We start from the raw sequence: 26,089 nt of genomic DNA, 5'->3' as shown, positions 1-26,089 counted from the left end.
ACACAGTAGTAATAAAAATAAAAAATAACCAAACTGCCAACAAAAATATAACTAATTTTTTTTTTTTTTTTTTTTTTTTTTTGTATTTGCCCTTCTCATTTAAAAATATCTTTATCTACATTGTCAGATTGCATAGCCATTGTAACTATACTCACTTCATGTTAGCTGTCATTTTCTCTTAGTTCTGCAGATTCCTTTGGGGTGAAAGTTCACCATCAATCTTTATGTTGATATTTTTCTAGTCATTTTGTGTTCGAAACTCATTCTTGAGTTAGGGAGTCTTTGAGGTAAAAAAAAAATGTTTTCATAATAATTCTAAGAGGGTATTTTCCTTTAATTTATTACCATCTCTCATTCTCACATGAGTGCACAGATGAGTTTTCCAGAAGCTCTGTGACTTGTGATATCATAACAAATTAAGTGTATAGCAGATATGTGAGTCTGGCTGTTACTAAGAGAAATGTTAAAGGGATTTTCAAAAATAAAAGCAATATTACTCTTACGATTTATTTTTGTTTGGAAAAATAGTTATTTTTTGAAAATATGTTATACATACATTAGCATATACTGAGTTTGCTATTTTTGATTAATTCATAAAGAATTAAAAATTTCTGTTTCAACTTCTAAGAGGTAATTTGTTTGTAGATGTTACCCACAAAAACACAGCTCTTGGGGATCCTAAATAAGTTGAAGAAGTTAAGGAGTCAGAAAAAATTTGAGGTCCCTCCTTCTAGTAGATTCTTTAAAAAGGGCTCAGGTTTTGCATGTTAACAGTTTATTGGTACACTTTATAAGATTTTTGCTATGTATAATATCCTTTGCCAACATTTTATGTCCTTGTTACTGCATTTTTGTGTATGTAAAGTATTACTTTTGAAAAGTCTGATGATGATAAGCTTTTATGTCATTTGTTATTTTTGCTTAGATGCCTAAAATATTTTTTTTTTTTCTGTAAAATCCAGTAATTAGAATGTGTCTTGGTGTAGGACTTTCTGGGTCAGTATTCTCAGATACATAGGGGGCTCTTTTATGTAGTTTCAAATTATATATACAATTTTAAGAACATTTTCTTGTATTATAGTTTTCAATATTCGATTCCTTTGTTTTGGTTCACCTTGTTTCAGGGACCCCTGTTAGCTGTGTGTTAGATCTTCTTTGCCTACCTGCAGTGATTCTATTTCTCTTGAGTCATTTTTGTTATTTCTTTTTGATTTGAAAAAATGTCCCCCTTTAACTTTCTGCATCTCTTGAAGCATTATTATTATTGTGTTTATTTACTTTTGTGTTCCTTCTAGTTTGTCATTTCCCAAATGACTTTTCATTTATTTGAAGTAAATCCAAGTGATAGTCCTGAGTTCTGTTCATTTCATTTTTTTTCTAATTTTGATTTATGTTCTTTCTTAGCTTGTATCATCTCATTTATAACCTAGTTTTGGAAAATTAGGTTATAAATTTGATTTTAGGTATGACTTTAGGTACAATTTAGGTATGATTTTAGGCACTTTAGGTATGACTTTTTGACATGCTTTCATTGTCTGTACAGATGTTATTCAACTCCTAATTCTCTCTTTTCTTATAATAATTATGTATGAAATTTGACCTTGATACTTTTATGTTGCTCATTTTTATATGAAATCAGTTTTCTTGAACTTTTAGAAGGAGGCTTGGTTCACATTTTTTTTTTTTTTTAACTTCACAGAGCATTTTAATCTATTGTTTTAGTATGGGGTTTAGAAACATGACTGATTGCATTCTGAGATTTCTTGTCTCTATTTTTGTCTCTCACTTTTATTTTGAGCATTTCTTTTCTTTATATTACAGTTCCAGTATTTCTCAGTTTTGATTCCACTCCTAGTAGTTTCTCCTATCCTGGAAGTAAGCCCTGGGGGCCAGTTTTAAGAATTCATAGAAGCTAGATTGCTGCAGATCATTTAGTCTAAACCATGGGACTGTTGACTTGCCTAGTGCTGGATTGGTGAATACCCCTCTCAGTTTCAGCTGCTGTTCTCAAATGGGCCTAATATACTCTCCAGTGTATATCTGCTCATTATTTTGGCTTCTCCTGTTCTCAGGTCTTTCAGATGTCTCATTGTTTCCCTCTACTCTCTGCTGAACAGATAATAATAACATGCGTGTCTCAGGTTGATGGTGGTTTGTCCTTATCCCCTTTTATTTTAGTGTTTGTAGAATTTGCTTTTACTCATTTGTATTTTGACATTTTTTATTTTAGTGTAAATATTGTTAACGGTGTTTTTGTTTTGCTTTCTGGTGGATTTTTTAAAGAATGTGTTTTAGATACTAAAAAACTGTATTTTGAGATTCACACACAGTGGTAAGAACTAGTATAGAGACTCCATATACTCTTTACCCATTAATTGTTGCATTTTTAATGTAGATTTTTATAAAGATTCAAACAGTATACCACTGCCTCCATCTTTATAGAATCTTCTCTTCATTGGTGATCTTTAAGATAATTTCCTAAAAATCGTTACTTAGAATTCAGTTTATTTTTATGTAATGAATTCCCCAAAGAATAGGAAATGCCTTCAAGATAGAAGTGCCCTTTCCTATCATGTCAAATTAGAAGACTAGGGGTCTGCACTGTAGAGTTAGTATGGTAATTCCAGGGGGAGCAGGATGACTGCTTGAATTCTAGTCATTACTTCTGCATTCTAGGCAGCAGAAAGGAGGGTGGGGGCTGATGAAGGGCTTTTCTTATGCTCTTAAGAGGCTTTCTCGAAGTTTCCTGAAACATTTCTGTTTACATCTTACTGGACTGAATTTAGTCATGTGGCTAGAAGTAGCTACTAAGGAGTCACGGAACTGAATTGTTTTATCTGGCTAGTAGGCTACCCAAAGAGACACTGGGGTTCTTCTAGTAAGGAGAGAGTGGACATTGGAATAGGCAACCCAGAAATGAATGGGGTTTTCCTGCTGTGTGCTTGAACACAAATGCAAATAAATATGCAGGAAGTTAAAAGGATATTTTGAGTATGATTTTAATCTTAACATATTTTTCTCATTACATTTATGCTGTTCTATGAATGAAAACAATTCAGTACTATGAATTGAACTATTTTATTTGCACCATATCTTGGGATGCTGGTGACGTCTCAGTGCAGATCTTTAGTCTTGGCAGTAGTGGTAGGTAAGAGAAATGTTTCTCCTTCCTGCCTTTCTGGCAATACTTCCTGAGATGCTGTTTTTTAGGTGTGGTAATAACCTGCTTTCAATTCTTTTGGATATATACCCAAGAATGGAGTTGCTGGATCATGTTGTAATTCTATAGCCATTGTGTTTTTCAGAGAGAAAATGCAGGCATTCAATATTGGTTAGGATTCCAGTTGCAGTGGGTGCTCAGAGCCTGAGGGGAGTGGAGCTGTTGTGTAGCCTCAATGGTTTGTTCCATTAGGATGGTCAGGGCACAGCAGGAACAATCCAGGGCCAGTGGGTGCCCGCTATGTGGTTGGTGCCCTGTGCATGCTTTGGCACAGCTTTAAGCCAGTGGCCAGTGTAATCCCACTCACTCTCATGTGCTTAGTGTTCTCTTCAACCTGTGTTCCAAGTTCCCATTTACCAAAATACGTAAAAGTCTGCCTGTTTCCCGTGGTGCAGGTGCATTGTGTGTCTGTGACTTTGTCTGTGAGCCCCTCTAAAGGGATTCTTTTGGGTACATTTCAGTGTGTTGTGAGGAGGGAGGTATAGACAGGGATGGGGGGATCTGAGGAGATAAATGTGTAGCATGTGGAAAAGTTGGGATTTCCTGTCTTTTGGTCTGACTGGTGTTGAGACTGGCTTTGAACTCATTCTCCTGGGAGACAGTGTGAGATGATTGTAATCTAGGACTTATTTGTCCAAAGCAGCCCATTTTCTGGTATTGCAGGAGAGTTTGGGGGCTTTGTATCTGACACCAAGCAAACAGAGATCTACGCCACTCTTCCAGGAAGGGGACACTGCTGTTCTGAAAACAGGCCCATCACATTCCTTGGCATTGAGAATGGAGCACTGGAGGGTGCAGGTCATGTGCTTCTTCTTTCCATGGCCCCAGATTGCTGTCCTGGCCCAACTTCAGTGTCCTGTTCATTTGTCCCAAGGACGCAAGCATCTGGGGCAGGCTGGGACTCATTATTTCAGCTCTGAATGAGGCCATGCAGGGCCTTGCCCTTCCCAGCCTGCACCTATGGGACTGTGAGCTGTCTCACTTGGGTATGACTGGACACATATTTGAGTTTTCTGATGTGGATAATCCCAGGTGTCCACACACACGTTATGTGTGTCTTTTGTTGTGCCATCTAGAAGTTCCTTCACGCAGCGTTTCTCATGAAGGAACTGTGGGAAAGAATTCTATAGTCTCAGCAGATGTGTTGGAGGCTCCTGTAGCAGTCTGTCTTTGGGGTCCCCTTCTTATCTCAGAGCTCCCCTCTTGGTGGGTAGCCTTGGGGAAGTGGCTCCTGAAGGCATTTTCTTTACCCAAGGCTGCCCTTAGGGCTCAGGACGTGCACCTTGCTGGCTTGGCCAGCCTTATTATGCTCAGGGATGCTCTAGGCCCTTCTAGCCCACCCCCCACCTTTTCTTCTTGCTCCACATTTAGTCTTGATGACCCTGCTATAGAAGGTTTGTCTGGTCTCAGAACCTTATAGAAAGCTGTTGCTGGGAATTCAGGATTAACTGTCTATGGCCACTGCCAGGAAGGTGCTCTGAGCTCCCATCTTGCTGGGAGGAAGACCAAGCAAGGACACAATTAGAGGACAGTTTTGAATTTAGTGGCGCTAGACAGCTGATGGTCCAACAGGCCAGGCCTGAGGGCTCAGGCAGAATTTAACTTTGCCCCTTCTGAATCATGGAGTTTCTTCAGTCACCGAGAGAAAATAAAAATGTAGGAATGTTCCTGAAAGCTGGACAGGAAGCAGGTGTGAGGTGCGGATCCTGGCTGCAGATGTCTGTCACCTCTCAAATGCCACACATCTTTCTATGAACTGAAATGTATTTCTCCAGCTCTGATTCTCAACAGTAGAGTTTATGGATAATTTTAATTAGTGTCCAAGGTTTACTTTTGTACACTTATAGAGCCATGGAAGAAAATGAACTGGAAATGAAACATGCTTTTGAATAATTGATAATTTTATATTCTAGAAGAGCTCAGTATTTAAGCAAGACCTTAAAAATAATTATATAGTGAAAAAAGTAATTACTCCAATAAATTGTACCCCCCTCAAAAAAAACATAGAAACACTGTTCTAGCCTGTTTGTCTTCTCAATGGGGAGGACAGTTTTCTTCTTAGTCCAATTGGTTCCTGTCCACCCCTTTCCCTAAAGATCTTCATTGGAGACCTCTAGGACTTTCCACTCAGTGTGGTCCCCAGGCCAGCAGTATTGGCATTACCTGGTTGGAAATGCAGAATCCCAGACCCCACCCAGAGGCTGAATTTTCCCTAGACCTTTGGGTGAACCAGGTGAATCATGAGTGATCTGAGGAGACTCTGATTGATTTGAGGGAGTCCTCTATGAGACTGGGGCAGTGGGAGCTGTGGCCTGGGGAAGGGACCAAGAGGGTGGGGCTCTTCTCACTCACTGGATCCACCAGAGCTGAGAGCAGGACTTGCTTTGGGACAGGGATGGAGGCTGGCAGCAGAGGCCTAATCAAAGGCAGCCAGGGAGTGTGTATCCACAGCCATCTCCTTTGGGATAGCATCCTCCTTTTCTCTCCATGGACAGAGGAGGAGAGGACCCATCCTGGAAGCAGAGTAAGTGGTTGCAAAAGAAAAGAAGGATCATGATGGTGGGGCCTGGCATGGTGGCTCACACCTGTAATCCCAGCACTTTGGGAGGTGGAGGTGGGCAGGTCACAGTCAAGAGATCGAGACCATCCTGGCCAACATGGTGAAACCCTGGCTCTACTAAAAATACAAAAATTAGCTGGGCATGGTGGCGCATACCTGTAGTGCCAGCTTCTTGGGAGGCTGAGGCAAGAGAATCACTTGAACCTGGTGGTGGAGGTGGTAGTGATCCAAGTTTGTGCCATTGCTCTCTAGCTTGGTGACAGAGTGAGACTCCGTGAAAAAGAAAAAAAAAAAAAAAAAAAGAAAAGAAGGATCAGAATGGTGGAGACATTTGATATTGAGGAAGGAGAGTTATAGAAGAAAGATGGAGGAAAGTGTCAGGTGCTGGCTTCAGTCTCTGTGCCTTTTATGTGAAAGTGTAAGGCAGACCTGTTGCTCTGGAGGGTGGGGTGGATCACTGTTGCATTCCAGGGAGCCATTGGACTCTAGTTAGGGAGAAGGAGCAGTTTGGCCAGCATTTTGCAGGATGTGATGCATGACCTGTGCTATGGTCTGAATATTGGTGTCTCCCCAGATATGATGAAACCTAATCACCAAAGCACTGGTATTAAAAGGTAGGGGCTTTGGGAGGTGAAGTTCCACCCTCATGCATAGAATTCGTATCTTCTTATGGAAGAGGCCCAAGGAAGCTTGTGAACTCCTTACGCTTCCTACCCTATGAAGACACACACACAGTGCTACCTTTGAGGAACGAGACCTCACCAGACACTGAATCTGCTGTTACCTTGATCTTGGCCTTCCCAACCTTCAGAACAGTATGCAATAAATTTCTATTATTTATGAATTACCCAGTCTAAGGTATTTTGTTATAGCAGCCTGAAGGGACTAAGACAGCCTGTCATTGGCAAGGATGCTTTTGTCAATTGCCAAGAGCATATGAAGGAGGGGTGGGTAGGTGTCTTCAGAGAGCACTAGACCAAGAAGCTGATTCCCAGGTTCTTGCTCTTCGTATCAGCTGTAGCTAGTATGTGGCTTTGGTTAGGTCACTGTACCTCTCTGAGACTCACTTTCCCGATGTATAAAACAGGCACAACAACATTTTGTGCTCTGGGCTTTTAGGAGGATCAGATGCAATCAAGGAAGTAAAAGTGTTCTGAGATATCACCTGTTGGAAACTGTGAGGACAGTGCTTAATCTGGCCCTCACGTTCTTTGCCGCATGTGGTATATAGCACAGGGTGGCCATAATTACTGGCTAAGCAGACCTGAAGGGTCATTTTACCAATTTATTGATTTGCAAGTGGAAATATGTAAGTTACACAGAGAGGCTGCTTATATCCTCTGTGTTTTTGCTTTTTGGCTGTTACAAATAATGCTCTAATGAACCTTTGTATATAAGCGTTTATGTAGACATATGTCTTCACTTCTCTTACATATATTCTTTTTAAAAATTCCCTTTTGTTTTTAAGGCAGGAAACTTTTAAATGTGGTGCTTTTGAAGTTGTGATGGTTCAATTATAGCCCTAAGAACAGGAGAAGCCAACAGGGAGCAGTGGCCTTTGAGGCAGGCAAGATGGGAGAGAAGTACTGAGTTGGCTGGGCTTGAAGCTCCAGGGGTGAGGAAGGCTGATTGCCTCTTGTTCTTCTTTTCATCACGGCAGCAAAGAGGCCTTCTTGAGCAGAACTGGCTCATTATAGATTAAAATGCTGACTACAGCAAAGAACCCAAGTGCTCATCTTGATCTATATCCCTTATGTGCACATAATCCGTGCTGCTACCTCTCTGGGGTATTTTAAAATATATAATGTATGTGTGAAATACATATTATATATTTTTATCCTAGTATGTAATATGAAATGTAAAAATTATGTATATTTTTAGTCATATATAATATGCAGTTACACACACACATACATATATGTGTATGTATGTGTATATATATATATATACACACACACATATGAAAACGCCCCAGAGGGGAAAAGAGACATGTTCAAGGTCACACAGCTAGCAATTGCCAGGTCAGGACTACAGTCCACTGTTCACGGCTTTAGTCCGGTGCTCTTTCCCTGACATCCATTGCTGCTTGTTTGATGTGACATTGTGTCATCCTTTTGAGCCTTTCCCTTCCTTTATGCCACAAAATGCTTTGTGCGGAGTGGAATTTTATATCTTTCTGAATTTTAAGGCCTTAACAAATATGTTCCACTTTTCAGATTATCTGAACTAGAACCACAGTGAGTTTCCATCAGCTGCAGAAAACCAAAGGTTTACGCATAGTGGCATCTTTTGTTTCACATCTGCTGAGAGGCATGTTTGCCTGGGCTAGAGCTGTGGCCAATGGTGACGCAAGTTAGACACTCAAGCTGGCAAGGCTGTAGGAAAGTTCTCCTTGGTTAGACGTTGCTAAGTCATGACAATGAAGTGAAAATCTTCGAGGACGGTTTTGTTGGGAAGGGGCCGTGGGGTGCAGGGTGCAGAATCTTGCTCCGCGAAAATCCTCTAAGACCAGAGCTGGAGCAGGCCCCAGTCCAGGCAGGAAAGCCCCAGACTAGTTGAGGGAAGTTGGGAGTGTCTCCCTCCTCTCTCCCCTAGGGTACTGGCCTAGGGTGTGTTCTGTCCTCTGCAGCTTCCCTGCCCCCCTCCCACTCACCTATTGGAATGATACTGGTAGAATAAAGTCAGACATTGCTTAAGGTGAATCTGCATGCATATCAGGGGTGTAGAGTAGAATGAAAAAAACATGTTAGTTCACAAAGTCCCCTAATTCTCTTCCTACTTTTAAAGAAATATTTCTGACATTATCTGCAAGCTGAGTGGCAAGTCTTCCTTCTGTGCCACCTACTAAGATTGGAGCCTAAGAAGTCCTCCCGTGTGCCGGGGTTACTTTACCCATACCTGCTCTCAGAATGGAACTGATCACTTAGGGATCTTACTGTTGATCTTCCCCAAGCAAATATACTCCATGCAGAGTTTCACCTCTTAGTCATCATAAAAACACTGGAGATTTTAGTAAAAAACCACAAAAATATAAAATCATAAGGAAAGGTTGGCCAAGCAATTACAGATTTCATTAGAAATTGTTCTAGAGTCTGGCCAGCAACTATCAAAGACATTTCATTTTAAGGTGGGAATATTAGAAAATGTGTTGGGATACCTGAGCAATTTCTAAAAAGAACTGGTGCCTGGACCCTGTGGCAGCCCAGTGGGATCTGACTTGCTGGAGGTAGAGTGGGCATCGGTGTCCTTTAAAAGTTTTTCCAGGTGATCCTACCAGGTGGCCAGGGCTGAGAAGCGCTGAGCTAAGGCAAGCCCCAGTGCCCTTGGGGTATCCATAGCTGAGGCCTTTCTCTGTGTGAAGGCTTTACTTAAATACTTATGGGATCATATTTCTAACTCATTAGCAGGGAGGTTTCGATATCCCCTGCATACAGAGGCAGAAACTGAACTTCCTTGGTTTAGGTAACTTACATTCTCCTCTCTCCCCTCCTGCAATCTGCTCCCTGAAAGTTTGGGCAGTGCTGGCCATTGGCCCAGTCCTCCCTGACCTCCTGAGCTTTCCTGCCTCTTGCCCTGCTGTCCTGTAGGGACTTTCTCATTCCACAAGCTCTTCTGGACAGACAGCCCCAGGTCAGCCATCTGCTGAGGTGTTGCCTGCTTGGGGCGTTGGTGACATACCCCCTGGGGTGTTGGTTCACATCCAGACCTGGCCTCTTGCTGCTCTGTGACCTCAAGTGACCTCTCCAGGTGTCTGCTTCCTTATCCATAAATCAGGGATTTTAGTGTTCTCCTTATGGAGTTGATAAGGGAATTAAATGAAGTGAAAGTGGGAAAGATTTGGCCCAGCAGCTGACACCTAAAAGGAGGCAAGTTGTTGCTGTTGAATAGTATGTTTACATATGGCCTGACCCCAAACTGGGTTCCAAGTGCCTACAGGGCAGATTTTCAAATGCCAGTGTGCAGGCGTATCACCTGGGGATCTGGATTTGGTAGGTCTTGGGTGGGGCCTGAGATCCTGAATTTCTGACATGCACCTAGGTGATGCCAAGGCCTGAGTTGTCAGTTCCTGCAATTCTCTTGCACCCAGTTCAGTGGCTATTGGGGGGCTCAAGGCAAATGCACTGGGTAGCTGAGCAGTTTTGTGCCTGTGGTATTGTTCCTCCATCCCGGGATCTGATGCTGCCATGCTTGCTGTTCTGATGGTGTGACTGTGAGTGCTTCTAGCTTTCGTCTCGAACTTTTTTCGGTCCTTTTAGTTAGCAATCACTAGAGGAAGTATAACATCAGTTACACATTTATACTTAGATATGAAACCAATGAGCTAATAAATGATAATGCCGCTAATGCTCTCTTCATATTCTGGCTTTTGTGAGTCATTACTATTCATTCCTTATTTATAAAACATCAGCTCCCATCAGGTAGAAAGAGCAATAAACATGTGGCTGAAAGATCAGGGTTAAATTCCTGTCTCTCCCATTTAGTAGCTGTTTTCTTTGATTTCTCCAGGCCTGCATTTGTGCAGCTGTAAAATGGGCCTCACGACACTCATGGCACTGGGTAATTAAATGGAAGTGATGAAGAGGCTCAATTCCACCAATTTGTCTAGTTATATTTAAAAAATTTACAATTGCAGAAGGATTTCGTTCAAAGATCAAATCACATTTTAAAGCTATGGATATATTCCTTTTCCCTTTCCACTTTCTTTGGAGGTAGAGGTAAGTGTCAGGTTCATATAAGCCAAACTGATGGTCTTGGAAGGCTTACAGGATGCAATTTAAATTTTCAAGTTTTTATTTTTTGGCCTACATTAACTTATGGATGTGTGACATCTCAAGGTAGGATTTTTTCAATATGTAAAATGGGGTGGAAATGGGACACAACAACAAAACCCAGAAATGGAATAAAGCTAAGGACCAATCTTTATAGAACTCAGGATGAACAAAGAATTTATGCTTCATAAGTTTCCCAAAGACCCAGCTGTGAGGACATGTTTATATGACTGTGAACATGCCAAAATATGGAACAGATGTGATTCTTGTCTACTTGGAGGAATATGTCTTGTTTGTGGCTGTAAGGTTCATATATACTGGGAATTGCATAATAATTATTTTCCTTTTCTTCCCCCTTTGTTGGTTAAATGAAGCAAGGCTCTATTTCTATTTAAAACGTGGTATTTCAAGTTTGCCTGCGGGTTCCAGAAGTTGAATCAGCTGCTCAGTGGTCTGTACCCATCAATGCTAAGCACTTAGTAGGTTTTTGATAATGGTGAGGTGCCAAATTCATTTCAGTAGTGTGAACTTTGATGAGCTTTGATCTGTACTAAGTTCACATTGTGGCCTTCTCTGTTTTTTTTTTTTTTTAAAGCTAGGTGGCACCTGCAAATGCTTTTAGAGTGAATGAGAAATGGGGACCAGTGTTCATGGAATGCTCATCATGCTGGTGCTGGGTCACCTGTCACACTGATATGGCATTTAATAGGCATTGCTGCTACAAATAGAGCTGCTGAAATGTGGCCTGCCACAGAGATACTGATTTGAGCTGAGCCAGACAGCTCACAAATATACTGGTTCTCTTGCCGTGTTTTATTAGTCTTATGTTTTTAAGAGCTAGATTTTATAGCTTTGTAAGAGTTTTCCTCTCAGAGTTTCTACATGGGTCTCAAAACAGCCTTGTCACGTGTGGGAATGAGGATGGCACATTGGTGTTGGGACTTTTTGGTGGGGAGAGAGGGATGCAAATACCTTTTACAGGTGGACATTTAAAGGACCTGCGTTTGGGTTAGTAAACTCTTTTTGAAAATCTGCCTCTACTAGCCTATCAGTCCTCCTCACCTTGGAATGAATGAATTTGATCTAAGATGAGCTGCCCTTAGGGACTGGGAGCTCTCGTATTTGGAAAGTTATTGAAGAATTTTGGAGTTATTGATAGCACATATTCTGGCTGGCAGCTTGAGTCAGAACAGTCTATAAATCACTTTCATGAGTTGGTAAAGAGAAGAGGCTGTTGGCAGGAGGCCCATATTAATGGCAGGCCCCACTAAAGTACTCTCTGTGTGTGATCAGACCACGTGTGTGTTCATGTTCTCACCTGGCTTGCCATGTCACCTATCTGTCCGCCTACTTACCCACCCACCCTCCAGTAAACATTGACTAGGTGCACCTACTTCTGTGCCTGCTGTGGGGTAAGTTTATGCCTGAGTCCAGTGCTGTGCACAGAGGAGGGCTTCAGGGTCCGTTAGTATGCAGTGTAATCACATCATGTGTCTGGACCAACTGACCAATGTTAACGATGTGACTCCTACCCTCTGCTTTCCCTGTCTGTCTTTGCTCACCTCTCAGTTTCCTCCTCCAAGTAGTACTCTTACTCCCCTTTTCCCAGCACATAGGAATGTGGTCCAGAGTCACCTGTGAAGCTTTTTTTTTTTTTTTTTTTAAATGGACATTTATTTACTTTTGTCACCCCGGCTGGAGTGCAGTGGCGCTATCTCAGCTCACTGCAAGCTCTGCCTCCTGAGTTCAAGTGATTCCCCTGCCTCAGCCTCCTAAGTAGCTGGGATTACAGGCACCCACTACCACACCTGGCTAATTTTTTGTATGTTTAGTAGAGACAGGTTTCACCATGTTGGGCAAGCTAGTCTTGAACTCTTGACCTCAGGTGATCCACCTGCCTCGGCCTCCCAAAGTACTGGGATTACAGGCATAAGCTACTGCGCCAAGCCCAATGAAGCTTTTTAAACAGGCAAATGTAGAGTAGGCTTGAGGGGCCTTTATAAGACCACAAAGCTTTTTTGGGTGATTCCAACCTGCAACCAAATTAAAAGGTACTACTTTACAAATTCTCTTTTTGCTCAATTCATTGACCCCACCCCAATGTATGTTTCCCCACCAGTGTGCCCCTGTTCTCTGCTGGTGCTTGTGAGCACTAATGATGGTGGTAACAGCCTTGCTGCTTCAGGTACACATCTGCCAGGGGCTCCACACCTTGCTATGACCCTCACATTCACTATTTCACTTTAACCCAAGTCCAACAGGCTTGCAAAATAGGCTTGTTTTCTTATCTATGAAATGGATAAGAAAACAAAATATTGTTTTCTTATCCATTTCATAGATAAGAAAACAGGTTCAAAAAGATTCCCAGATATCAAAGACTTGAACATAAGTGATGGAGTAAGAATTTGAATTGAAGTCTGATTTCAGAGACACATTTTCCCATATGTTAGGCTGCTTCTCTAAACTCTGCTGTGAGCTTCTGCAGACACCCTACATGAATCCATCCAATGTAGGGTACGACACAGAGTGTGAACTCCTGAGCTGCTTGGGTTTGAATCCTGGTTCTGCCACCCAATAGTTGGGACTTTGAGTATTCTACTTAACTTCTGTGCCTCAGTGTCAGCATCTGAAAAATAGTGATACTTACAATAATACTGGTAGGGCTGTGGCAAATTGAGTGAGCACTGGGAGAAGATCAATGATTGTTAAATACTTTTCAAGCTGCGTGATCCTTTTTCATATGATATCTTAAGGGGAACAGAGATGTAAGGTAGGTAGATGATACTGGAACTGTTTAGCTGCGGCTGAGGAGCATTTGGCCTTAGCTGCTCAACTTCCTGTGGGAGGAGACCCCTGTGCCCCTGAGAGCACCTTCCAGAGCCCTTGGGGCTACACTGGATGACACCTTCTCCAGGAGCCACATTCGCATGAATCCTCTGTCCTGCCCATTCACCAGTTTTTGAAATTAATAACAGAATTTACTTGTTAATTATTAAGGTCAGCTTTGGAGGAAACAAAATGTTGAAGTGTACGCAAGAATGTGGCGATAGTAATGTGGAATCCCTACGATGGTCTTGGTCACAAAGAGGAGTGCCCATCAGCCTGGTGAGACACAGTCTCAGCGGTGTGTGTAGGACAGGTCCTGCATTGGTGGGCAGATCTACAGGCCCTACAGGGAGGGGTGTTTGAGAAGGTAAGGGGTTAATGCCCTGAGACAGCAGCAGTTTGGGCCAGGCTGATGGGTGTTAAAGGGGAGCCGAAGGAGGTGTGAAGAGCATGGCAGGTACAGGGGAAGGGCTCTCTCATGGCAGCAGGTAGGAAGACGCCTTCCAGAGAATTCTTGGCAAACAGAGGTGGCACCGTCACCAAGGAATGAAGCCAAAGACCACTGTAGTGAGTTGGCCTGTAGCAGGACATAGTGCCAGTGGTTACTTGGAGCAACGGTTGGGCAGCCAGTGATAGGCACAAGCACAGCCAAGGAGTTGGCAGGAAGGAGCCGGGGTAGAAGCATTGGGATCTGGCCAAGGCTAAATGGTGTCCATTAAGGGAAGCCCGAGGATGTCTTGTGCCTGGGAGCAAAGCCCGGAGCACATGGTGGATCACCTCCCAGGAGCAGGTGGGCCACAGGACTCTGCCATGAAAGGGTTGATTTACGGCTATGTAAGTAAGAAGTGTGTGAGCGATGACTGAGGCAATGGCGATAGGTTGGCCAGGTGGTGGAATCCCTCATTGCTATTGTGGGGAGGGTCTCCTGACTCTGCTCACTCCCTGTGCTGGGGAGCTGGGTCTGAGACCGTCAGTGACTCCACAGGTTAAAGGCAGGACAAAGACTTGAACTGCAGCCTTTGGACTCCCACACCAGTGCTTCTGACCAGGCTGACCCTTGCAGCCTGGTGAATTCCTTCCTTTCCAGGAGGAGACCACCAGAACCACCATCCTCCACTGACCAAGGGAAACCTTCTTGAGGGTAATTCTCCTTTAGCAGGGCAAAGGGGCATGCTCATCTCCTTCAGCACCTGCCTTGTAGGAATTAAGCTGCTGGTCTGAAGCATGCAGACGTGATATCTACATAGAGAAAAGAACAGTTCTTCTAAGACTCACAGTCTGTGAGTTCTAAGAGGCAGCAGAAGCTCATCATCCATGCCGTTGACTGTCATGTCTGATCACCCTTCCTCGCCTTCCTCACCTGCCTAGCGCCGCATTGTCTTGCACTATTCAACTCAGTGTTCCTTCCCCCAGCAAACCTTTATTTCATCTCTCTGGTCTGGGAGCTCAGGGTTTGTGTTCCCAGGAGTCTTCATGTGTTACTGTTGACTCACTTGCCCCTCTGCGGGGGCTCAGAGCCTGTTGGCCTTTTCTCTCATGTCTATGTTCTCAGTGTCAAGCATTATGCCCATTTCAGGGCCTGGTATATAGTAGGTGCTCAGTAAATGTTTAGTGAATGAATAAAGAAGATGTAGTTTGCTGTGAGTCTTTAGGGTTGACTATCAGATCCAGACTTTGGTCTGTGGAAAAGCTAGAGCTTTGGGCCCAGCGCTCTGGGGGTGTGGCTGGGGTGGCTGCTCTGGCAGCACAGTGGCAGCTTGCAGAAGAAGCACTGCCCTGAAGGTGGTTTCTCGGTGGCTCGTTCCACTCTTAACCGTCCCCTCTGCCCTGAAGGCCTCTGCTGATCTGATGTTTCTGTTGGAGAAAACAGTCAGGGCAGTAATGCCCATGAGGGGAGATGATCAGAGGACAGGGTGTTGCCCGGGTGCCCCATGCCTATCATGGTGCTGTGAACCTACCATAAGTGTAACCTCTTACATTTTTTTAAAGGGCTTTATGAGCTGTAATTTATATACTATACAGTTCACTCACCTAAAGTGTCTGATTCAGTGGTGTTTAATATTGTCACAGAGTTATGCTACCATCACCACAATTTTAGGACATTTTCATCATCCTCAAAAGAAACTCCACACCTGTTCACAGTCACACCAGTTTCCCCCCAGCCTCTCCAACCCCTGGTAGCCAGGAATCTACTTTCTGTCTCTGCGGATTTGCCTATTCTAGACATTTCATTTTAAATGAAATCATATATAGCCTTTTGTGTCTGGCTTCATTTGTTTAGCATGACTTCTCAAGGTTCATCCATGTTGTATTTATTGGTATGTCATTTCTTTTCCTGGCTAATATTCCATTGTACGAATACAAGACATGTTGTTTGTCCATTCACCACCAGATGGACGTTTGAGTTGTTTCTACTTTTTGTCTATTATAAATAATGCTGTATGAACATTTATGTATATAAATTTTTGTGTTGAAGTGTGTTTTTATGTTGCCTGTGCTATATGAAAACCTGCCTAGAATGGGATGGTTAAATCAGTTAGTAACTCACATTTAGCGTTTTAAGGAACTGCCACATTATTTTCCAAAGCAGCTGCCCCATTCACATTCCCACTGGTAATGTGTGAGGGTTCCAGTTTTTCCACATTCTTACCAATTCTTACCAACAAATTCTTACCAAGAATTTGTTTTTGTCTATCTCGTTGATTATGGCTGTTTTAGTGGGTTTGAAATGACATCTTAGTGTGATTTTGATTTGCATTTCCCATGTGGCTAATGCCATTGAACAACTTCTCATGTTCTTATTGGGTATTTGTATTTCATCTTTGGAGAAATGTTCTTCAAATCATTGGCCAGTGAAAAAATTAGGTTATTTGCCTTTTTTTCTGTTAAATTTTTCAAGAGTTCTTTATATGTTCTGGATACAAGTCCCCTGTCAGATACATGCTTTGCAAATACTTTCTCCTATTCTGTGGGTTGCCTTTTTGTGTTTTTGATGATGTTCTTTTAAGCAGAAAATTTTTAATTTTGATGAAGTCTAATTTACCCAGTTTTTTTCTTCTTTTTGCTTGTAATTTTAGTTTTATAGCTAAGAAATCATTGCCTAATCCAAGGTAATGGAAGTTTACTTCTATTTTTCTTTAAGACCTTTGTGATTATAGCTCTTACATTTAGGTCTCTGATCCATTTTGTATTTAGTGTGAGGGAGGGGTCCAACCTAATTTTTTTGCATATGTATACCCAGTTGTAGCACCATTTGTTGAAAAGACCATCCTAATACACTTTTTTATGTTAATACATTTTAAATTTCATTTTTAAAACTTTTAAGTGCTTTTATAAATTTCTTTGGGATCTGTTGCAAAGAAAGTTATCAAAATAATGTAACCCCTCAAAGGGTATCATTTGTTACTATGTGATCCTGAATGAGGAATCAATCGATTTCATGTCTGTCTATATTTGAAACTAACATTCATAAAAGGATATTTAACCATTGCATTCTGGTTAAATATGCAGATGATAAAATTTTAAGATGATAAAATCTGGCCTCTAAACACCTTTTTGTTCCTATTTGTCAGTGGTTTCTTTTCATCTTATTTTACTTTGTTTATTTCTTATGTTAATTATCTTATTTGTTTTTTATTTTTGTCAGTTCGATATAGAGTGCCCACATCTAAAATGTTTGGAGCACAAAATAGAGCAACTGATCCTGTGGGTTCATCTCCACCACCTGGCCTGATTGGCTCAGGAGAATGCTGTAGTTACTAATTTTCAAAAAGGGTAAAGAACCAAGATTCTGATTCCTATTTTTAAAATGAAAGTACCCTAACTTATTCCAGTGCCATTTGGCACTCTCCTGCCTCTGATCCTAAAACAAGGCCACCATTTGGCCATTTGGGAGATTGACTTGCCCACTGGCTTTCTCCCTTTGGGTAGTGCCTGCTCTAAGCAATGGCGACTCCCTTGGCCTCTCCTCTCAGCCTGAACCCGAGGCTCCGAAAATAGACTTTTCCTGGTGGCCATCTGTAGGGCAACAAATGGATCACTGGAGTGGTGAGTAGGATTTGAGCCCTTTGTGTAAAGTGTGCTCTGTGCTCGCCTAATTATAACCAGAACTGTTCCCCGCTCCAACCCGCCATCCCACTTGAGCAGCAAGGGGTGGGGCTGGAGGGCAGTTAATAATGCTCAGGGTCACTGCCTTAGGGGATGGGTTGCAGGGGATTGAAAAGCTGCTCAAATTCAGTGCCCTTTCTTTAGCAAGAACAAGTGTGGTGAGGGAATCCATATGAATGCAAGTCCCTTCTGTATATATGTTCACATCTGAAGAACAATTTGAGAAAAAGCTCCTTACCATGATAATTAAAACTACTTTAGTTCTAGTATTTAAAATTAAACTAAAATTTATAGAAATATAGCTAACTCTAAGGGGAAAAACAATACTGATTTTAAAACACCAAAATGTCGTTGCAATGCAAATAACTTAAAATCAGGGTGATTGACAAGTGACAAGGTCTAAAATGAGATTTACTCTTGAACAGCTGGGAAAGCTATTCATATGTCTTAGGAAGATATGTGCCATTTTCCCCATGTAAAAGTAAAAGTTATTCTGGAGAAGAGTTGCCCAGATGAGCATATTCTTCCCTTAAAGCAAGACTTAAGGTAAAGAGAATTTGCTCTTAAAGCAATTTTATAAAAGTCATAATCCTTTTTGCTACAGTCATTTCAGACTTTTCTGTTTTGATTAAAGGACATTTGCTGTTGAATAAAATTAAGGTTAAAAATGTTAGGTATAGAAGTCTAATGTTGAAAATAGCATGAAAAGCCAATATATAATGAAGAATTAATGATATGAGAATTTTCTCATCTTCCTGGCAGCACATTGCAGTAGGTTTCTGGAGGCAAGGAGAGGGAGGGGATGGAAGCTCACAGAGGTCATATTGTTGCCTTGGAATGGGTATTCTAGACACCTGCCTGTGAGGGTATCCCTGGAGCCTGCACAGGGTCACTGCCCATTATGGGCACATGGTGAACCTTCATTCAACGAAAAGGCACAACTGAAGATCTGGCAACGGGCAGGGCCAGAGCAGAGGACTGCACCTTTCCCAGAAACACAGTTGTCTAATTTAGGCACCCTGGTTTTCAGCAATAGGCATTAGAAATTTGTCAAGAAGGTGGACTGTTCCTTATGTTTCCAACATAAGTCCAATGCTGTTGTCAGGTTGTGTTTGGGAAAAGAAGCCTTAAGAAAAGATGTCTTGGTGGTGGGTGGACAGCGATGTCACACCTCCCCAGGTGAACGAGCTGATTTTCCAGGTGTACAGCTCAGTCTTTCCTGTGTTCAGCTTCGCCTCCAGAATATATACTTGGACACCCTGTGAGTCTGTGGCCCCTCCCAGAGGTTTCTTTATTATTTCCTCTAGTAAAAAAAGTTGAAAGCATGGCACACTGGATTTGGAACCCAGGAACATGGCAGCGGGTTCTTTTTTGGACTGTGAACTGAGGTCAGGCCTGCTGAAGGGAGGAGGATGCCCGTGCTGCTCAGCAGGCCTGGCACGACCATGACTGCTTTCCTTGTGGATGGCAAGTTGCTTTTGGAGTTAAGATTGACTGTCTCACACCAGATCGCTTTTTATCAAGCAAAGCTGCATCCACCATGTTAGGCAGCCTGGATTTATTATATGCTTCATTCATGGCCAATGCTAAGGCACACAACTTAGAGTTATCAAAAGACCTTATTCTCCAGAATTCACAATGCTCTACATATAACTTAAACATTTTCTAAGTGTGGTAAAATATACATAACACAAGAATTTCCCTTTTAACCATTTTAAGTGTACATTTCAGTGTCGTTACATACATTCATCATTTTGTGAAACCATCACCAAAAAGTATCTTCAAAACTTTTTCATCTTCCCTAACAGAAACTGTAACTATTAAGCAATAACTTCCCATTCTACCCTCACCCCCAGCCCATGTAACTTCTAATCTACCTTATGTCTCTATGGATTTGGCTATTTAATTTTTAAATTTTATTTTCAAAAATTATTTTAAATTGAGCTTAGAAGCAAGGTTTACAGAAGAGTTTCAGAGTTTCAGAAGAGGACTTGAGGTTTTACAGTTTTTCAGCTGAGCACATTTAACTCAGCAGGACTACTTTATTTTGCACGTTAGACAGTTGCTAGGAGAGATGAACAAGATGGAAAGAAAGGTGACTGTGTCCTTGAGGACCCATCGTGTATCAAGCACAGGAGTAGCTGCATGGATGCGTGTGATCTCAGCTGCTCCTCATGACAGCCTAAGTGAGCAAGTTATTTTTGTTTTAGGATGAAAAAAGTGAAGTTCATTAACATAAAAATCCTATTAAAAGTTGAGATTGAAAACCAAATCCTTCTGACCTCAGATGTTCATCTCTTCCTGTTCATCTTCATCACTTCATCCAGAGTGCAAAAGGACACGTAAGAGTGGAGTGTACATTTCCATCCATTATTACATTTAGCAGAGTAAGTTCTAGAGCCAAAGGTGGCAGCAAGGAAAGCTGCTGCCCATCATGTCGCAGAAGCTCCTGTCTTTTTTTTGTTGTTGTTCTTGAGAAGGGATTTCGCTCTTGTTACCCAGGCTGGAGTGCAATGGCGCAATCTCGGCTCACCGCAACCTCCGCCTCCTGGGTTCAGGCAATTCTCCTGCCTCAGCCTCCTGAGTAGCTGGGATTACAGGCACGCGCCACCATGCCCAGCTAATTTTTTGTATTTTTAGTAGAGACGGGGTTTCACCATGTTGACCAGGATGGTCTCAATCTCTTGACCTCGTGATCCACCCGCCTCGGCCTCCCAAAGTGCTGGGATTACAGGCGTGAGCCACCAGAAGCTCCTGTCTTACCTGAAGGTTCCAGTCACCCAGCCACTTGTCCACCCACATCAATTCATCCCATCATTCATTGGTGACAGTTAAATGCTGGACTTTGGGGGATGAGCCCGTGGCCCCTGGTGGCTGTGATGCCTGTGATGATGATGGCAACAGTGGCGACAGTAGAAGCCACCATCCCCACTGTTTATTGAGCATATTCTGTGGTTTGAGCCTGGGTAGGATGTTTCAGGAGTTTTAACCCTTGCATCCCTCCAGACAGGTGGCAGTGCGTTTCTAGGGGCACAGGGAATGGAAACTAACAAAGGTCAGATTGAAGCTGTCAAGAGATCACTTGGCTGGTGGCAGCAGGAGGGGCTCTTGCAGGGCTGTCTGACTTCTAGCCGACCCTCTGTGGTGGGTGGGCAGAGCCCCTTTTCTCCTGGCCATTTTCCTGGGCAAGACATGAACACCTCCGTAGCCAAGGGTCCTGGCTAGCAGGAGTTGGGGGACAGTGAGTTTGGGGGCTGGCGAGCAGGGATTGCAGGGGAGGATTGTTGGGCACCTCCATTTCTGAGTTCCCTGGCTGGGAGGGCTTCACAGTGTTTCAGGGGAGGTGTGAGGCCTCTGCTGAGCGCCCATTTTTCGTGGACCATGCAGGCCGAGGTAGGGTGAGACCCCAATGGCTAGGGCCATAGGAGAATAAAGGTGAGTCCACTGCAAGAATTCTGTGGTTAGTGCTAATTCACTTTGCACAAAGGAGAGGCCTGCTCTTAATGTCCGTTCAATCATATTTTGCATATATATCTGTCAGGTTTATGATCTTATTTCATAGTTCGCAACAGATCATCAAAATCCACTTAGGAGAGAGCAGTGAGGCTGAGATAGGGTGTAGGGTGAGAATTGATTAGGCTGTCAGAAAGCAAGAGAAAGGGGAAGGAGAGAGGTTCTGAAAAAGAAAATGTGAATTCTTAAAACCTTGTCAGCATACAAAGATTTATTCACACACCATTAAAATTTAAATTACATGATTTGGTCTGTCACTGAGGACAAATGGTTCCCCTTCCGCTGCATTTTATTTGAACGGTTTTATTTAGGCAATAAATACTTAATTGGTTGATTGTTTTAAAATTTACCAGGCTGCAGTAAATCTATATTTAGCAGAAACCCAAGTCATACTGTAAGTCATTTCCAGTAGGATTAAATTTATCTGCATGTTTCTCAAATCTTAAAAGAAATACCAAACTCTGGACTACATTCAGCTTTGTATTCTTCATTTCAGGCAGACATTTTCATTCCATTGGCATGTGATTCTTTTTCCAAGACTACATAATAAGGGTGGCATTTTTCCTTTCCCTGCCGAAGCAGCCCTGCAAGAGAGAGAGAGAGAAATTTGGTCTCTTTGATTGATGAAGTTTGGCGACCTAACCAGATGACTGTCTTTCCCTTCCAGACTGCTTAACTCTCAAATCAGCTGGAAACAAACTTGTTTTTCAAATCTATTTGGAGCACATTAAATAGCTGAGTATCATCATATACATAAGTGTCATTTCTTAACCATCTATGATTACACTGAAATATGAAAAGGTGGCTTGAACATTCATTTAGGAAGTGTGACGAGTCCGTAAGGCCTGTCACGTGGGCATCTTGGTTGACACCCTGGAGCTGTGGCCTGTGCCTCAGACACAGTTGCCTGAGTGAGCCATGATCCACTCATTAGCACACCGTCCACAGCCATTGGGTCAATAGCACTTACTTTGTTCAGTCTCTACTTTCTACTTATTAAGGATATGTAATTTTGATTTGTGAGGTTGTACCTATGAGTCCTTTCTCCATTCCAGCTGCTGTCACCTTTCCCTGGGGCTCTTGGCACCTCTGTGTTATACTTTTGCATCACTCTCTCTATGGAGTCTCTGCCAGCTCCCCCTTCCTCCATGTGCTTTGCAGGATGATCTTCCTGAAATGCAGATCTGATGGGGATACGTGGTTGCTTAAAACCTTTCAAAGCAGTCCCCTCTCCCTTGCCTTCAAGCCACCTCTGTGTCCTTAGAAGAGTGTACAAGCACTTCCTCCTGCCAGCCCAGTCACCCTTTTCCAAGCAGTTCAAAGGCAAAGGCATCTGTTTCTTCAATTCTAGTTCATTCTCACCCACCACTCCCACCCTTGGGTGAGAAGTACTGAAGGAAATCAGAATATATAGAGGTATGATCGATCAATCGATCGATCTATCTGGTATATATATACATACACATTATATATATTTATAATTTAAAAAATTTAACTTTTAAGTTCAGGAGTACATGTGTAGGTTGTTATATAGGTAAACTTATGTCATAGGGATTTGTTGTACAGATTATTTTATTACTCAGGTATTAAGTCTAGTATTCATTAGTTATTTTTCTTGACCCTCTCCCTCCTCCCACCATCCACCCTCTGATAGGCCCCAGTGTCTGTTGTTCTGTTCTGTGTGTCCACGTGTTCTCATCATTTAGCTCCCACTTATTAGTGAGAACATGTGGTATTTGGTTTTCTGTTCCTGCATTAGTTTGCTGAGAATAATGGCTTCCAGCTCCATTCATATCCCTGCAAAGGACATGATCTCATTCTTTATTGTGGCTGCATGGTATTCCATGGCATATATGTACCATATTTTCTTTATCCAGTCTACCATTCATGGGCATTTAGGTTGAGTCCATGTCTTTGCTATTGTGAATAGTGCTGCAGTGAACATATGTGTGCATGTGTCATTGTAATAGAATGACTTATATTCCTTTGGGTATATACCCAGCAATGGGATTGCTGGGTTGAATGGTAGGAAATCAGAATGTATACATGTGCCTTTATTTTATGAGATCACATACCTTAGAAGTGTCTTTGTATAATCACTCACTTTGTTGTTGATATTGCTCTTCCATATATTTCTGAGCTAGCAAGGGATTAAGAAAGGGCAATGGCACATATGAAGCCTTTAGCTGACTTCCCCTCCCGAGATATTTGAAAGACAATTAAGTCACTCAGTAAATGAATTGCCTCAGAGAAGATTATAATGTTGAACTTAATTTCTTTTACCAGCTTTCCATTTCCTTGAAATGCATCTAATCAACTTCTATTAACCGTCCTGGAAAATTTTTTTGGTTTACAGATCTTTTTGTTTTAAATTAAGGGTTACCACTAATTTAAGAAATTTAGGTTGAAAATGTTACTTTTAACAAGAAGGAAATGTCTTAGGCATATTAATGCATATTATTTTGCATATTACCCAGTGCAATCATAGTGTTTGGTTTTCTCAGCAAAAATGACACTTGTCAGTTCTCACTTTGATTTACTGACACTCTTGCCCTTCCAGGATGGGTTACCATTTGGAATTTGGAAATGCTGTGGCTTCAACCCATTTAGGCAAACATAACCATTTCTGATTAGGTTCAGAGTGGTGGTGGTGATCTGAGTAGAGATGTCCATAACAGCTCTACATTTTCATATACTCTGAAAAGGGATTTTATAGAGATTAGTATTTAGAATGTCTGTCTAATTCCAAGTGAAGACTTTAGGGGTGGAAATTTTGAATACAATGCTTTATTCTCTCTTTGAAGTTTTGTAGGAACCTCATGGGTTGGTTTTGCAAAAGCAATTTGAAGATATTCCACATTAGTTTGAATACTTTGTATTTAAGAATTAGACTGTTTAAGGTTTGGGAGTACTAGCGTGAAATTGAGGTAATGGGACTTTAGATATATGATGATGAAAGTGTGTGTGGAAGACATGTGGCAAAATGTTGACTTTTGCTCCTCAGTTTTTCTTGTATGACATGAGTTGAATTCTTTTGATCAAAATCTGCATGTTCTTGCCAGGTGTGGTGGCTCACAACTATAACCCCAGCACTTTGGGAGGCTGAGAGTCAGGAGCATTGCTTGAGCCCAGGTGTTCCAGACCAGCCTGGGCAATATGGTGAAACGCTGTCTCTACTAAAAATACAAAAAATTAGCTGGGCGTGGTGGTGTGCATCTGTAGTCCCAGCTACTCAGAAGGCTGAGGTAGGAGGATTGCTTGAGCCTAGGAGGCAGAGGTTGTAGTGAGCCAAGATCGCGCCATTGCATTCCAGCCTGGGCAAGAGGGTGAGACCTTGTCTCAAAAAATAAAATAAAATCTGCATGTTCTTGCTATAAATGGAAATTTTATTTTCATAAATAAGACTAAAATAGTGGTCTTGTTTGGGGAGAATTAACACAGGAGGGGAAGAGTAGAAACAGTGTATGGTTCTAAAAAGAACTTACAATGTTAAAATCATGGTCTTACTACTTTTATAGTAGGTCTGGCTATAAACATGTTAAATTTTTACCCAGTATCAAATTCAAGGAAAATGATGTGAAATAACACTGGATGCATTCAAAGGAATTTTAAAATAATTATAATTTGCCGTCTTCTCCTTGGCCAGAGGGTACATTGGAATCTGACTTTGAGTTGTGCAGGCAAAAGGAATTATTCCACTTTTCTCTATTTGGCTTTGCTCTGTTGTTGACTATTCCTCTTGGGTTCAAGTGGAGGCCTCTTGGACAGCTGGTGGCCAGGGCAGCTGTAATGACCCAACTCTAGTGTGCCCCTCCCCAGGATGGAGCTCCCAATTTAGCTGTTGGGTTTGAGCATAAAATGCCACAGCATAGCAATCCTAGCTCTTGATTTCTGTTTAAATAAGAAGGCAGATGCTTCACACATGTTTTCATGAATTTATATAAACCATGGAAGGAAAGAATGCTGATATTCAATAGGAACCCTGTAACAACTTGTTACTTGTAATTTTTGGGTTTACTGTAAGAGCAAATGCAGAAAGCAAACCTGCATCTGTGCTGACACTGGGTTGGGACTAACCCATGCTCTTTTAAGTGCCTAAGTAGTGGGTGAATGGGGCGTCTATAAATAGTAAGTTAGTGTGTCTGATGGACCTCAGAGACTGGAGGGATTCCTTGGGCCGGCGTTGTCTCATGTGGCCACATGTGGCCAGGGAGGAACACAGCTGAGAGGAAGGAGGTGCACTTTCTTTTGCCTTTCTTTCCACATCGAGAAGAGTAGATCCATGAGTCAGGGAGTTAGCCTGCTGAGGAGTGCTAGCTCTGGAGCCTGGTCTACTGGGCAGACCTAAAAGTAGGGCTGAGAAAGGTTTTGCCTTTTTCCTCGAGGAAGATATTCTGTTGGCTTACATGACATTCGGAGGCATTTGATGCCTCCCAACCAGCTACCCTGCTAAGTTGTACTTGATTAACTCTTCTGTCTCGTCCTGAACTCAACTGTTTTATGAAGCTGAGCTTCTCTTGGAACGTGGAGCCTGGAAAGGAAGGAAGTGTGCCCTGGGCATTCCTTATAGTTGTACTGGATTCATACTGATCCGTCCACACACTCTCGGGCCTCTGAGACAGTGCCAGGCACATGTCACTCTTGAACTAATTGATGGTGTACACTTGTTAGCAGATGAGCTGCAGTTGAGGATATAGTCTGTGGCTATCAGATACAGTCAGATGTCATGTGGGCCAAAACTTACAACCTTGGGGTCATAAACCAGCTGTGAACACTCAGGAAACGAATCGTTCCATCTGAGCCAATCTGCAGTGTCCTCTCTCACTTGCCACCTGACACTGTAGCACCCCTTCTGGTATGACTGAAGAACTTCTAAGTGCCAGCCTGCCCACACCCGCTGATGCGTCAGTGTCTGCTTGCTGCCTCGGGAGGTGACTGTGGGATATGAGGTTCTATTATATAAGCTAATAGCTTTGCATGTGGCTAGACCTTGTTGGCTCAGGACAGCCGGTTTAACAACCAGCCCTTAGATGATACCGGCTAGAAATTTGGTTTAAAATATTTCTCATTCCCATATTATAGGGTTTTCTAAAA

At 42.3% G+C, this 26,089-nt stretch overlaps 1 protein-coding gene and 1 long non-coding RNA gene across 12 annotated transcripts in view; one reads left to right on the top strand and one right to left on the bottom strand.

Moving 5' to 3' along the window:
- The window catches only part of LOC116528240, a 26,354-nt gene extending 681 nt beyond the window's left edge, over positions 1-25,673 (bottom strand). The window contains exons 1-2 of the long non-coding RNA XR_004258935.1: positions 25,660-25,673; positions 20,565-20,568 (exon numbers count right to left, since the gene is read on the bottom strand). This is a non-coding gene — a long non-coding RNA (uncharacterized LOC116528240). The remainder of the gene's footprint in view (positions 1-20,564; positions 20,569-25,659) is intronic.
- Positions 1-26,089, top strand: part of FHOD3 (formin homology 2 domain containing 3) — a 490,075-nt gene that overhangs the window by 94,228 nt on the left and 369,758 nt on the right. The gene's annotated exons all lie outside the window — the stretch shown is intronic.

The sequence above is a fragment of the Sapajus apella genome, unplaced genomic scaffold, assembly GCF_009761245.1.
Source record: "Sapajus apella isolate SASKATOON/1434 unplaced genomic scaffold, GSC_monkey_1.0 scaffold57, whole genome shotgun sequence".
Taxonomy (NCBI): Eukaryota; Metazoa; Chordata; class Mammalia; order Primates; family Cebidae; genus Sapajus; species Sapajus apella.
The sequence above is the reverse complement of the archived record's forward strand: the minus strand, read 5'-3'. Positions and strand labels throughout refer to the sequence as shown.